Source organism: Chlorocebus sabaeus, chromosome 11, assembly GCF_047675955.1.
Source record: "Chlorocebus sabaeus isolate Y175 chromosome 11, mChlSab1.0.hap1, whole genome shotgun sequence".
NCBI classification, from domain to species: Eukaryota; Metazoa; Chordata; class Mammalia; order Primates; family Cercopithecidae; genus Chlorocebus; species Chlorocebus sabaeus.
The window spans coordinates 83,586,007-83,602,173 of record NC_132914.1 but is presented as its reverse complement, the minus strand read 5'-3'; the positions used below and the strand labels follow the sequence as shown (position 1 = coordinate 83,602,173).

The window sequence follows — 16,167 nt, the reverse complement described above, 5'->3', positions numbered from 1 at the left end:
TGGCATCTGAGCAAGTTACCTGAAGGCCCAGGCCTACCTAGACCCACTGGCACTGGTGCCAGCACATGCAGTCTTGCCCACTGCTGCCACCACTGGGGCTCAAACATTGGCCCATCTAGCATCTCAGTCCCTAGTAAAACTTCAGGACAGCCTCCACTAAAAACTGCACCAAAGCCACTAAGGAAATTGCAGTCACCACAGATGCTGTTTACGGCTAAAGAAATCATGCAGATACTACCCTACTACGTGTACCTAGAATCAAAGCTGATGTGCCCTACCCAACCAACACTATAGATACAACTTTAGGAAAATGTCCTCTCCTACAAAAACAAATGAAAAAAAAAAAAAAAGTAGAAGAAATGACAATTATGCTGGATGCACAGATATCAATATAAGGACACAGGAAACATGAAAAAGCAGGAAAATGTAATGCCTTCAAAGGAACACTATAATAAACATACTCCACACAAATAAAAACCAAAAACAATCAGGAGTAGCTATATATTTATCAGAAAAAAAAATCAGATTCTAAATCAAAAACAGTAATAAAAAGGGGGGAGTCATTATACAATGATAAAGCATCAATCCAGAAAGAGGATATAACAACTCTCAATATATATGCACCCAACACTAAAGACGTTAGATTAATAAAACAAATTGTACTAGATCTAAGTAGAGAGATAAATTCCAATACAATAATAGTGGCAAACTTCACCACCCTATTCACAGCATTCAACAGATTATCTAGACACAAAATTAACAAAGAAACATTAGATTTAAACAGGACTTTAGGTCAAATGAACCTACCAGACATTTACAAAACACTTTATTCAATAACTGCAGAATACACCTTCTTATCAGCACATAGAACATTCTCCAGGGTAAACCATATGTTAGACCATAAAGCAAGTCTCAATATATTTTTAAAAATTAAAATAATATCAATTATCTTCTCAGATGAAAATGGAATAAAACTGGAAATTAATACCAACAAGAACTTTGGAAAGTATACAAATACACAGAAATTAAGCAACATGCTCCTGAATGACTACAGGGTCAATGAAGAAAAGAAGAACTAACACAAATCCTCCTGAAACTGGTCAAACAATTTAAAACGGGAGAAAATTTCTCTAACTCATTCTATGAGATCGGCATTACCCTGATACCAAAACCAGAAAAGGGCACAACCGAGGAAAACTACAGGCCATCCCTGAAGAATATAGATGCAAAAATCTCCAACAAAATACTAGCAAATCAAATTCAACAGTTGGTTTGATCAAATGAGATTTAGCCCAGAGATGCAAGGATGGCTCAAAATGAAATCAATAAATGTGACACAGCACATCAACAGAATGAAGAACAAAATTTCTATGACCATCTCAATAGACACAGAAGAAGCACTTGAAAATAGTCAACATTTCCTATTGATAAAAACTCTCAACAAAGTAGGAAAAGAAGGAATATACCTCAAAATAATAAAGTCCATATTGGACAAATCCACAGTTAATATCATCCCAAATGAGGAAAAGTTGATAGCCTTTTTTCCGAGATCTGGAACAAGAAAAGGATGCCCACTTTCACCACTCCTATTTAACATAGTACTGAAAGTGCTAGCCAGGCTAGTGAAAATAATTAAAGGCATTGTAACTGGAAAAGAGGGAGCCAAATTGTCCCTCTTTGCAGACAATATTAGCTTCTATTTAGAAAAACCCTCCAAAACGCCTCTTAGAAATGATAACCAAATCCAGTAAGGCTGTAAGATACAAAATCAACATGCAAAAATCATTAGTGTTTCTAAACACCAATAATGGATAAGGAAACAGACAAAAAAGAAATCAAGAGGGCAACCCCATTAAAATAGCTACAAATAATACCAAGGAATAAATTAAACCAAAGAGGTAATCAGTCTCTGCAAGGAAAACTACAAATCACTGAAGGAAGAAGTGTAAAAAGACACAAATAAATGCAAATACATCCCATGCTCATGGATCAGAAAAATTAATAGAGCTAACATAACCATATGAACAAAAGCAATCTACAGACTCAAATATCTATCAAAATATCAATGTAATTTTCCAAGGGATTAAAAAAAAAGTCCTAAAATTCATATAGAACCAAAAAAGAATCAAAGCAGTCAAAGCACTCCTGAGCAAAAGGAACAAAGTTGCAGGCATCACACTGCCTAATTTCAATCTGTATTACAAGGCTATTATAACTAAAGTAGCATGGTGTTGATATAAAAATAGACACACGGTCCAATTGAACAGAATCGAGAACCCCAAAATAAATCCACGTATTTACAATGAACTGATCTTCCACAAGGTCATCAATAACATAGATACACTCTCAGTAAATGGTACTGAGAAAACTGGATTACCATATACCTGAATGAAACTAGATCATTATCTCTCATCATATACAGATATCAACTATGATGAATTAAAAACCTAAACATTGCAGCACTGTTCACAATAGTAAAGACTTGGAACCAACCCAAATGCCCATCAATGATAGACTGGATAAAGAAAATGTGGCACATATATACCATGGAATACTATTCTGCCGTAAAAATGGAGGAATTCACGTCCTTTGCAGGGACATGGATGAAGCTGGAAACCATCATTCTCAGCAAACTAAAGGGAACAGAAAACCAAACACCGCATATTCTCACTCATAAGTGGAAATTGAACAATGAGAACACATGGACACAGGGAGGGAAACATTACACACCAGGGCCTGTTGGGGGGTGGAGGATAGGGGAGGGATAACTTTAGGAGAGATGCATAATGTGGATGTCAGGTTGATGGGTGCAGCAAACCATCATGGCATGTATATACCTATGTAACAAACCTGCACATTCTGCACATGTATACCAGAACATAAAATATTTAGGAAAAAAAAACAAAACAAAAAAACCTTAAACATAAGACCTGAAACTATAAAACTATGAGGAAAAAAAAACATAAGAAAAACACTTCAGAATATTTGTTTAGGTAGATATTTTATGACTAAGACCTCAGAAACACAGGTAGTGATAACAAAATAGACAAATAGACGAAGCTTCTGCACAGCAAAAGAAACAATCAACAGAGTAAAGAGACAATTTGTTGAATGGGAGGAAATATTTGCAATTATTTCTTTTGACAGTGGAGTAAAAATAAAAGGAACTCAAACAACTCAACAATTAAAAAAAGAAAAACTAATAAGCCCATGAAATTATGGTTAAAGGACATGAATAGAGATTTCTCAAAGGAATTCATACACATAGCCCACAGATATACCAAAAAAAAAAAAAAATACTCAACATCACTAATCATCAGAGAAAAGCAAATCAAAAGCACAAAGAGATATTATCTTATCCATGTTAGAAGGCTCTTATTAAAAAGACAATCACACATGGTCATGAGGATGCAGAGAAAAGGGAACTCTTAGGCACTTTGGGTGAGGATGTAAATTAGTAAAACCACTGTAGAAAACAACATAAAAATTTCTTAAAAAGTTAAAAATAGAACTACCATTCAATCCAGCACTCCCATTATTAGTTATTTATCTAAACATATATATATATATATATTTATCAAAATGATACCTACACTCACATATTTATTGCAACACTATTGACAGTAGAAAAGATATGGAATCAACTTGTGTCCATCAATGTAAGAATGAATAGAGAAAATGTAGTATATATTTACAATGGAACACTATTCGGCCTTTAAAAATAAAATATTTTCCTTTGCAATAACATGGAATTGGAGGTCATCATATTAAGTTACATAAGCCGGGCACCGAAAGACGAATATTGTATGTTCTCATTCATACATGGGAGCTAAAAAAATTGACTTTATAGAGATAGAGAATCAAATGATGGATACCAGAGGCTGAGAATGGTGTGTGGATGGAAAAAAGGTTCATGAGTACAAACATACAGTTAGAAGAAATAAGTGCTAATGTCCTATAGCAGAATGGGGTATAGTTAGCAGCAATAATATTTTATATTTCAAAGTAGCTAGAAGGGAGGACTTGAAACGTTACCAATACATAGAAATGATAAATACTCAAGGTGATAAGACACCCCACATAGCCGGACCAGATCATTACACATTCTATTCAAGTAACAAATACTCAAGTGTATCCTGTAAATATATAAACTATTATATTTAATATAAGAAAAAAAATAATTTTAAGTCTGTCCAATTTAACTAATATTTCTTAAATGGATTTTGCTTTTTATGTTACAGGTAAGAACACATTATATAACATAAAGTTTGAAGATTTTCTCCTGTATTTTCTTCTAAAAGACTGATCATTTAGAGTATTATTTTTGGGCCTATTATTTGAGTTAATTTTTGCTTATGGTGACGAGTAAAAAATCTACATTCACCTTTTTGCATGGAGAAATCCAACTGGCCCAGCAGCATCTTTTTAAAAAATACCATTTTTCCACTGAGTAGTGTTGAAATGTTTCTGAAACATCGATTGGATATAAATGAAATTATTTATTTTTGGACTCTCAAATTGGTGCCATTGATTAATATATCTATCCTTGTGCCAGGAACCCACTGTCAAGATTACCATAACTTTATAGTTAGTTTTGAAAATGTAAAATGCAAGTCCTTCAACTTTGTTGTTTTTCATAGCTTTTTAGCTATTTTTGCTTTTTCTGTTTCTGGGTAGATATTTTACATTGACATTGATTAAAAAATAGTATGTTGGCATTTTCATACAGATTACACTATATGTATATATAACTATAAAGAGAATCACCAGTTAACATTATTGACATTTCCGATCCATGAAAATAGACTATATCCCAATTCATTTAGATATTCTTTAAATTCTCTCAGCCTTTTTTTTCAATGGTGAGTAGAGTGCACCCTTGTCTTGTGCCCAATCTAATGGGGCATACCATTCTATGATTCTTTATTAAGGATTATGCTAAAATAAGGTTTTTGTGAATATCCTTAATAGGTGGAGGAATTTACTTTCTATTCCTAGTTTATTGAGAGTTTTTTTCCATAACGTTAGTTTTTTTTTAAGTTTTTTGTTTTTGTTTTTGTTTTTGTTTTGTGTGTGAGTGTGTGTGTGTGTTTATGTGCCTATTTAATTGATGGTGTGATTTTTCTTCTTTATTGCATTGCTATGTGAAGTACATTAATTGAATCTCAAATGTTAAAACAACCTTTCATTCCAGGGACAAATCCCATTTGATATTGATGTATAATCCTCTATATATGTTGCTGGATTTTGATTTACTAAATAATTAATAGAAAAGAGGTTGCATATGTAGTCATTGAAATATTGCCCTGTTGTTTTCTTTTATCATATCTTTTTCTGGCTTTGGTATTTGTTGATACTGGCCTGATAGAACGAATTGGGAAATGTTTATGTTTTTATTATTTTCTTGGTAAATTTGTGAAGAATTGATATTCTTAGTATTATTTCTACTTTAAGTATGTGCTAGAATTTATTCTTAAGCCATCTTAGTCTGAACTTTTCTTTGTGGAATAATTTAAAATAATTTCATATTATTAATTCAATTTCTTTACTTACTATTGAGGTATTCATATTTTCCATTTCTGCTTAAGTCAGTTTTGGTAAGGTGTGTCTTTATATTTATTGGTCTTTATATATATTTATATGTATTGATCAAAACAGTTCATAGTATCTTTTTTCTGTTTTTAATTTTTATTTTAGGTTTGAAAGTACAAGTGAAGTTTTTGTTACATGGATAAACACCTGCCACCAGAGTTTGTTGTATATATTATCATATCACCCAGGTATTAAGCTCAATACCCAATAGTTATCATTTTTGCTTCTCTCCCTCCTCCCACCCTCCTTCCTCAAGTAGGCCCCAGTGTCTGTTGTTTCCTTCTTTGTGTCCATAAGTTCTTATCATTTAGCTTGCACTTACAAGTGAGAACATGCAGTATTTGGTTTCCTGTTCTTGTGTTAGTTTGGTAAGGATGATAGCCCCAGCTCCCTCAATGTTCCCACAAAAGTTAGGATCTCATTCTTTTTTATGGTAGCATAATATTCCATGGGGTGTAGGTACATTTTCTTTTTTTGTTTGTTTCTCATATTTTTATTATATTACTAGTAATAATGTAAAATAGTAGAGCAGTACTAACAAAATGAATTGAAAGTGAATAAAATATCTGTAAATGGAATATGTTTAAATAAGTTAAGGTGTCATCCCATGCAATTATAAAATACTGATGTGATTCTAAATTTACTAATATGAAAGGAAAACAAGGCACGTTGTTGAACATAAAAGAAAACATACATTAAGGAGGAGATAATTGAAGTTTCTAAATTTAAAAAAACAAAGAACATGGTATATAGTATAATCCCATTTGAGATACAGAAAGGCATGAGTGTTTTTGTGGGTGGAGAAGAAGTAGGGTGAAGAGGGCAGGGGATAAAGATATCCGGAAGATTGCTTACCAAAATACTAATTGTGTTTATCAATGCACAGAAAAACTTCAACGCTGGTTTTATTTTGAAATTTATAATAATACTGCATGTTATGATCATTTATTTTATATATATATATATATATATATATATAAAAATTACAGTTACTGAATCAAGTCTGTCTTCTTCCCCACCTTCTTTTAATGAGAAGAAGGGAGCTGAGAGCAGGATTCTAGTTCACCTATGTAAGCCCTTACTAGCACAGGTGTAGGGATTGAGCAGGAGCTGGGTTTGAAAAGAAACAGGAATAGCAAGGTAGGTTGGGGGAGGGAGGCAGATCAGGCAGGTGAGCTCAGGGCAAAGCAACTACAGTTCGTTCGTTGGTATCAGAGGGGCCTGGCCCAGAAGACAGAAAAGTGAATTCCTAGGACTGGAAAACGTGACTGGAATGGAAGGCAGGGTTGGGGAGGGCAGAGAGGAAAGTGGTTGACAGCAGTTAGGATTCCAGGAAGCAAAGCTGGCTCAAGCAGGTGAGGGGAGGTGGAGAGATCCCGAGCCCAGCCTCTAGCTCCGCCACAGGAAGCCCCCATCCATTAATAATTATCCACGGATCCTCAGTAGCAGCTATTGCTTTACCTTGGCTGGAGCATGCATCAACCCCCAAAGCTGGAGTCCCTGGGTGTGTGTGTGATTCCTCGCAAACACATAGAAGTGCCTTTTTCATTTGTTGATTGGTTTATGGTTTGTTCGTTCCTGTTTGTAATAGGGAAGGCTTCATAACTGACAAGCCCTTGAATCCCACCCCCAAGCCACTCGAGAGCATCCCTGTATCTTCCAGTCAGGGACTCTGTGGCTTTCCCTATTTTATTTTTTAATTTTTTTATTATTATACTTTAAATTCTAGGGTACATGCGCATAACGTGCAGGTTTGTTACATATGTATACTTGTGCCATGTTGGTGTGCTGCACCCATCAACTCGTCAGCACCCATCAACTCGTCATTTACATCAGGTATAACTCCCAATGCAATCCCTCCCCCCTCCCCCCTCCCCATGATAGGCCCCGGTGTATGATGTTCCCCTTCCCGAGTCCAGGTGATCTCGTTGTTCAGTTCCCACCTATGAACGAGAACATGCAGTGTTTGGTTTTCTGTTCTTGCGATAGTTTGCTGAGAATGATGGTTTCCAGCTGCATCCATGTCCCTACAAAGGACACAAACATCCATGTCCCTACAAAGGACATAAAAAAACCTTTTTTATGGCTGCATAGTATTCCATGGTGTATATGTGCCACATTTTCTTAATCCAGTCTGTCACTATTGGACATTTGGGTTGATTCCAAGTCTTTGCTATTGTGAATAGTGCCTATAGGCATCTGTTGGAGACCCCAGTTGAGAAGTCCCACCCAGAGAGAAGGAACGAGATAGGGACTCACTAAAAAAAGCAGTCTGGCCATATTTTGGTAGATTTGCTCTGCTGCACTGGGGATCCACTTCAGTCCTTTGTCACCTCAGACACTCCAATGCTCAAAAGCTCGAATGGTTGTCACCCAGACAGCAAAGACGGCGACCTACCTTCTCCTCTAGGAGTGCTGTCCTAGGAGAATTCAGATCTCTGATGGCTAGAGAGCTCAGGTGGGTGTGAAGGCCTTGACTGGGAGGTCCTGCCCAGGATTGGGTGCTTGCTTGAAGCAGCATTCTGGCCACATTTTGGTAGAGCAGCTGTGCTGTCTGGGGGAATCCCATCTGCCCTGGGTCAGCTCAGACTCTCCAAAGCCTGAAGGCTGGAATGGCAAAGTCGCCTGAACAGCAAAGATGGGAGCCTGACCCTCCTTCTGGGAGCTCCTTCTTAGGTGAGTGCAATGCTGCTACTGGTAGCTGACTGTAATTTTAAGCAAGTGGGTCTAATCTTGTGAAGTGCTCTGGAAATGCAGTCTATGGGCTGTTGCTGCTCAGCCCCCTGGATTCAGCCTCTTGCCTGGGGGTATGTACAGGAGTTTAACCTCCCACTTTGCTAGAGCAGCAGCTACTTTTGCCAGAAAGTCAAAGTATCTAAGGCTCCAGGGTCTCCATGCACACCTACGCAGCTCCTTTGCTGAGACTTCATGTAGCTCTGTCTGACAGACTGAAGATTGAAGGCCCTGGTGGAGTGGGTTCACAAGGAGGTCTTTTGACCCTAGGGTAGCACATATCTGTGGGAGAAGTGTAGTTTCCTGGGGTTGTTCATTCACTCATGGCTTCCCTGGGCTAGGGAGGATCCTCTGATTCCATGTTGCTGCCAAGTGGGCCATTGTCTTGTCTTGCTCTGCTTCATTCTCTGTGCATCAAGTTGTTTCTATGATTAATGTCAATGTGAGTACATGGGTGTTTCAGTTGAAAGTGCTGCATTTACTTGCCCCTTTTGCTCCTCTCCGTGAGAGCCACAAGCACTAGCTGCTTACAGTCAGCGATCTTGGCCATTCCCCAATATTTACTTTTATAAGTCCTTTTAAATATTTTGGAAACTTCTTGTTAAAGAACTTAAAATCAACCAGGTTAAACTTGGGCCATAAGGTGAGAGATTAACCTCAAAGTTTTCTTGTGAAGCCTCTTCTGAACTCTTTTATGTCTCTCCAGTATATACACACTATCATGTTCACTGTATGAGGAACCCAGGATTCTTCTATTTGGTTATTCCACTGTGTAGGTCTTCTAATTCCAAGCCACAGTGTCTTTATAACCTGTATTATTTCCAAAGAGTCATCAATAATGATATCCTTTCATTTTGGATTCTTAAAATGTGTGTCTTCTGTCTTCTCTGTTTGCCAGTTTAACCAAAATTTATCAACGTTTTTATCTGAAAAGCGAGTCAACTTTTGCTTTAATTGATTTTCCTACATTTTTATTTTTCTGTTTCTATTTTATTATTTTTCTATAGAATTTCTATGGTTTCCTTGTATTTTCTTGCTTCGAAATTAGATCAGCCTTTCTTTGTTAGTTTCTTAATGTGTCTGCTTTGGTTATTTTAAATCATTCTTTTTGTCGAATGTAGGCTTTCAAGCTAAACATTTTTAAAACTCGGCTTTATTTTCATTCATTTGATACAAAACATTTTCTAATTTCCCTGGTTATTTTATTTTTCTCTTGGTATTTAATCAAGCCTTGACTTCCCTTTTACTTGATTATTTCTGAGTGTCAGACATTGTGTATAAAAATTATGGAAGTAATTTGAAGATAAAAATTATGTTCTTTAAGATGGTTTACTTAATATCTGACTGAGATAAAGAATAAAAGCACATGAAGCAAAATGAACACTTCTGTTATTTATAAAGGCTAATCTGGAGATTGTAACTTATATTAGTTGACAAGAACTTCAGAATTAAACCAAATTTATCTACTCAGTTATTAATATATTCAGTGTTCAAATGGGGACAATAGTCTTTACAGGAAATAGAGCAGAGGAGAAGTTGCAATATGTAGAGAAAGGCTTTGTCCCAGAAGATTTTAAAAAATAAAACCAAAGTGCTGTTCCATGTACCATAGCCTAGAAGAAACATCAGAAAAGAGCTGACAATCTAAGATTTGAAAAAGATTAAACAGAGAAAGGAAAAAGGCCAAAGTTTGGCGTGTTTGAGGAAAAGAAAAACTATTGTGGCAAGAGTATCTTGGATACTAAAATTTTGCTCTGTGTGTCTTTGTGTGTGTGTGCATGTGTAGGTGTGTGGGTATATGCTATAGGATAGAATATTAATCAGAAAGGCTAAGATAAATAGTTTGAATTGTAAATTTTCATATAAATAATGTAAGTGTACAGAAGTCTCTCAGAATGTTGCTGATCTCAGATCTGTCTGTGGTAAGAAAACATATTTTTATATATGTTTAATACGAAGACATTTTGAAGACTGAGTGATCACATTTCCTTGGAATAATAAAGGAAAAACATGTATCTTTATAAATTTTCATTTGAAGTAGACCTTTTAAGGAGACAAATATTCTTTTCATTCTTTAAAATCTATCTGAAATATCATTTCCTAGTTGAAGTTACTCTGATATCATTGTCTTTGTGCTTTCTACCTTGCTGAAATAGTTTATTCTATTATTGCCCACAGCTCTTCCTCTGATTCTTTACTATCTTCTTAGATAATAGTAGACCTATCTGAGCATTGCCTGGTCTTAAAACTACTCTATTCTGGCACTTTTTGCATAGGAGTTAAATGCACAGGCTCTGGAGGCAGATGCTCTGGTTTGGATACATGTCCCTTCATTTGCTATGTAACTTGAACAGATTGTTTAACCTCTTTGTGCTCCAATTTTCTCGTCTGTACAATAGGGATAACAATAACATGTGCTTAATAGGATTTTTTCAGCATTAAATTATATAATGCATGTTATCAGCAAAAAGCATCATCTGACAGATAAATGTGCTCAAATAAAAAATAGCTCTTTCTCTCTCTCTCTTTTTTTTTTTTTTTTTTTTTTTTTGAGATGGACTCTCGCTCTGTCAACCAGCCTGGAGTGCAGTGGTGCTATCTCAGCTCACTGCAACCTCTGCCACCTGGGTTCAGGTGATTCTCATGCCTCAGCTTCCTGAGTAGCTGGGACTACAGGTGTGTGCCACCAAGCCTGGCTAATTTTTGTATTTTTGTAGAGGTGGGGTTTCACCATGTGGGCCAGGCTGGTCTCAAACTCCTGAACTCAAGTGATCCAGCTACCTGGACCTCCCAAAGTGGTGGGATTAAAGGTGTCAGCCACTGAAACTGCCTTTGCAAAATTATGACTGACAAAGTGAAGGGGATCTAACCAAACCGACTCCAGCTTTCTACTAACCTCCAGGCTGTCCTTGTTCATTACTGTGCATAGGCTGAACTAACTTTGGGAGGCATTTAGTTTATAGTTTATAATTTAAAACAAAGACAATAACAACTCTTTCCCAAAATAAACCTCCTCCTTACTGCGGAACTCGACGGCTTTTGTAAGACTAAGAAATTAGCCAGAAGATTAGAAATTATGGTTTAGGAGTCAGGCAGCTAAAAGATTCTGACCCTCCCTAAACTGCTCCCAAGATCAGTGCTTGAGATATTTGGCAGACCCTGCACTTAATGGATCAACTGGGACTACCCAGATTGATAAACAGGCCCATGTGATCTTGTAGCCCCCACCCAGGAACTGACTCAGCATGAAGGGATTGCTTTGACTCCCTATGATTTCATCTCTGACCAATCAGCACTCCCAGTTTGCTGGCTTATCCTCACCCACTAAGTTGTCCTTAAAAACTCTGCTCCCTGAATGTTCGGGTGGACTGATTTGAGTAATAATAAAACTCTAGTATCCCTCACAGTGGGCTCTGCATGAATTACTCTTTCTTTATTGCAATTCCCCTGTCTTGGTAAATCAGCTCTGTCTAGGCTGCAGGCAAGGTGAATCCATTGGGCGGTTATAACATGGTCCTGAAAGCTCTTTGTCTTATGATTGTTGCTATATTATATTTTGAAGATGTCATCCACTCGATTGATTGGCTCGATTAAACAACTCTCTTATAAAACATATGAACTGATTCCTACAAAGACTTCTACAATATAGTTCATCATCCAAACAAAGATACTTTTATAAGTAGAAGGCTCTGCTATTAATAATTACATTGAGACAACAGTTAAAAAGCAGAAGTACATTGATCCTATTATTAGGCCATTCTATTATAAACCCATCATTTCAGTACATATCGACTTTTAGTTAATGTATCTGCAAATATTTACTCAAAGTTTTAGCTTCTACTACCTGTTCTCATACCCCTATTGTATCTTGTCTGAATTACAGCATTCACTTCCCAATTTTTTTTTTTTTTTTTTTTTTAAGGCAGGATTTCATTCCTGTCCTGCAGACTGGAGCACAATGGCACTATCTCAGCTCACTGCAAGCTCCACTGTCTCCTGGACTCAAATGATTCTCCTGCCTTAGCCTCTCAAGTACCTGGGACTACCACAGCTGGCTAATTTTTACATTTTTGTGGAGGCAGGGTTTCACCATGTTGCCCAGGATGGTCTTGAACTCCTAGACTCAAGCAATCCACCTTCCTCGGACTCTCAAAGTGCTAAGATTAAAGACATGAGCCACCATGCCCAGCCACTTCCCAACTTTAAAAACATCAGAATTTTATTTCAAAAATGTAAATTAGATAGTACATTTCCATTTTAAAAACACTCCAGCAATTTCTGTTTTCTTCAGACACCTCATAACTCCCAGGACCTGGTATATAGTATGTGTACTTCATTATCAGTATCACAGATTGGTTTCTATTGTCATCACCACATCATCATCATCATGGATCATTTTCTGTGTACCAAGACTTACGTTAATATTTTAGGTACAATTCCCTTTAATCCACATAAAACTTCAAGCATTATCCTTATGTATGAAATGAAAAAGCTGACATTTAGAGAGGTTAGACAACTTGCCTAATGCTACACAACTTATGAGAGATAGAGTCAAATTTCAAAACCTGTTAGTCTGACACCAAAGCCCTTGCCAGTGAATATTAAGTTATATTGTCTTGCTAATTAATCTATTGATTAAAATAAAACTGAACTCGTATACAAATATTAAATATTAAAAAATAAGTGCCTTCCCTATCTTTCTCTTATTTTGTTTTAGCCTCATTTCCTGACACCCCTCCCATTTCACTGAATACACTGTAGCCATTCTGATTTTTCTTGTCTTCATACTGCAATGTTCATCTTCTTTCTAGGTTTTCACATGTGCTGGATGTCCTCCTGGAGTGTTTGCCCTACTGCAAATTGCCTGGATAATACCATGAAGAGACTAGCTTTGATGATATTTCTTCTATTATAGTTTTTATTCTCTGTTCCTCTTTTATCAGGCACCTCCCTTCTGTTTTCCCAGACACTCTCCTTTAAATATCAAATTATTTGTCTCAGTCTTCCACTGGACTGTAGGTATTATCAAGGCATACAGTGTTTAACTTGTAAGCACTGAATTACCAGAGTGCCTGCTGGCACATAATAGACACCTGAGAATGTGAAAGAAAAATTGCACTTAGAGTTAAACAGGCAAGGAAGATTTATAAGATTCATAGCGTATTCAAGATTTATTGCAAAGGAGAAATATTGAACTGAACTCTACTGAAACACAAGGTGGTAGAATTGTTCAGAGCTTAGATGAACTAGTGGAAAGTATAATTGTCTCTCTGTATCTGCAGGTTCCTCATCCATGGGATTCAAACAACTGCGAATCAAAAATACTTGGGAAACAAAAAACAGTAACAATACAACAATAAAAATAATACAAATTAAAAAAAAGACAATACAAGATAGCAACTATTTACATAACACTTACATTGTATTAAGCAATCTATGCCAGGGAGGTGGTAAAGTCCAGGCATCGGAAAGTGGTTGACTCAAGAGTTGGTAAGAATTTATCAACATCAGTATAGGTTTACAAAAAGAAGGTTTTATTAGAAAGAAAGAACACTGCAGAAGAGTGCAGTGGGAAGCTTCAGCAAGAGAGGAGTGAGCACTCCACAGCGGATTTTTCTTCAGAGGTATTTATGGACCTTAAAGCGGGAGGTTAAGGGTATTTTGGACCATATTAGCCATGTAGGTCATGATAAATGATTACATTTGTAGACATTTTGGTGCCTTAATGCCAGCAAGGGCTGCACAATGCGTTTTGATAGGCATGTATTCCAGAGATGTACAGAAATTCTAGTTACTATATGTTTTTTTGCAAAGAAACCTGGAACAAGATGTGGGCTTTAAATAATAGTATAATTACTTCTGAATTCCTCAGATAAAGAGTTTTTGCCTTTGGATGATCACCAGGTAATTTTGACTCTCCTCAATCTAGAGATGATTTTTAAGGGACTTGAGCATCTACAAATTTTGGTATCTATGAGGTTCCTGGAACCAACCCCAAGAAACCACTCTACCAGAGGATATTAGTGAGGAGATTTGCCAATGTTATTAGGCCATCTGTGTTTGCTAATATTGCTCGTCTAAGTTAGGCTTATACTCTCCCATAGAGACTGGGAGATCAGGTCATTATTTTTCTTTATGTTTACACTTCAAAGGGATGTCTCCCCAGATCCTAGAGAAATACTTTACTAGGTTGTAAAACTAGCAAAGTGCAGAGAGAAGAGTTACATCTCAAAGGGGTAGAAAAATAATACAATAACAAGTGTTGTAAAATAAATGCTCTAAGAAAAAAGAGGTTAGGGGCCTAGAGTCAGAAAGAAACTTATCTATAGTTCAGTCAAGCAGAGGGAATGTTAAGGGCCTCCTGTTCTAGATCTATATTTGTTGAGTTAATGGATAGTTAACCAGAAAATTCAAAAACATTCCATAATACAGTATAAAACTCTTGACATATAATAATGGAAAAACTATTATGACTATGCATTTATATAATTTAAATAAACTGGGGAATAATGCATAGGATTTAAAATTTTAAATATTCAAATGAATTTTTCTGAATACATTTTTATATTTTTCTAACTCATAAAAAATAAAATAACATTATTATAATATGGAGGCTCACAGGTAGAGTTTAATGTTTTAATTGAACATCTTAGTTCTGCATTTGCTAAAACTTCTAAGAAATTACTGATGACTTTGAAGTACACCACAAATCAAGTAACACTATAACATAGTAGCTAGATAGACCAGAAATAATAATTTTTATTGCCTACTAACTGAAGTTCCTTCATATTTTGAATGGTGTTTAATCTTGTTTAAATTATTGTGGCTATAAAGAAAATATATCCAATCTAATTAAACCTGTGTAATTTCAAAGAAGGTAAATTTAGTAGCTATATTTACATCCCACAAAGTATCATTGGATATGGTATTGGTAATATTTTCAAAGCATTTTGCTTTTATTTCTTACACATTTAGGGTACTGTGAACCACCTCATGTATAGGACAACAGATAATTTAGCTAAATTGATCATATTGTACATTCTCTAAATTATATGGCTTATTTCTTTTTCTTTCCAGCATCATCCATGTCTCTCCCAATTCCAGATGCCCAGCCATTTTGTGTGTTTATGGAGCTTAATCCCAGACTTGAATTTCGTTAACTGACCATAGCCTTAGTTAAGTTTTTACAGTAATGAGTTCATTGGGCTGAAATTTTGCAAAGATATTGGGGGAGAGAGAGGGGTAAACATCATCTACATTTGAAAAGACCAAATTTACAAATCAGTACTCTTTAATGCAATTTTTTTCCCCTTGACTAACTGGGAGTTTATTTGCATGCATTCTAAGTGACCCTGGAATGAGAAACTAAGATTTTTGTCATTTTAATTTAACACAGACTCACCCTGGAAGCACAGCCCTGATTCTGCGTGAGAAAGGCTATCTCTATAGAAACTAAAACGTGAGTCCTGTTGATTTGTGTTACTGAATTTTACTATGCTATATAACTACCCTGGTGATATGATATGGCATTTTTAAGATATATAATGAGATAGTCTTGATTAAGTGCAATTTCTGCATTTTTATAAGGAATACAGAAAGTGAGAATTGTTATGTTTGTTTTATTGTTTAGTTTAAAAGAATAGTAGATACTTAACTCTGAAGAAGATAATGTATTTGTGATATTAGCTGATATTCAGTTTAAGGCATATGGTTTTCCAAGGTTTTGATATTCCAATGTATTTATGGTTGATAAAGTGTGTAAATAAGATCCCTCACAAATAAACATTTTCCATGCCTTTTTTTTAAACATAATTTTAAAATCTCTGTGACTAATATGCCTAA

General features: G+C 35.8%; 1 long non-coding RNA gene across 1 annotated transcript in view; it reads left to right on the top strand.

Moving 5' to 3' along the window:
- The window catches only part of LOC140712868 (uncharacterized), a 520,232-nt gene extending 504,445 nt beyond the window's left edge, over positions 1-15,787 (top strand). The window contains exon 4 of the long non-coding RNA XR_012094676.1: positions 15,722-15,787. This is a non-coding gene — a long non-coding RNA (uncharacterized lncRNA). The remainder of the gene's footprint in view (positions 1-15,721) is intronic.
- Positions 15,788-16,167: the final 380 nt, after the last annotated feature.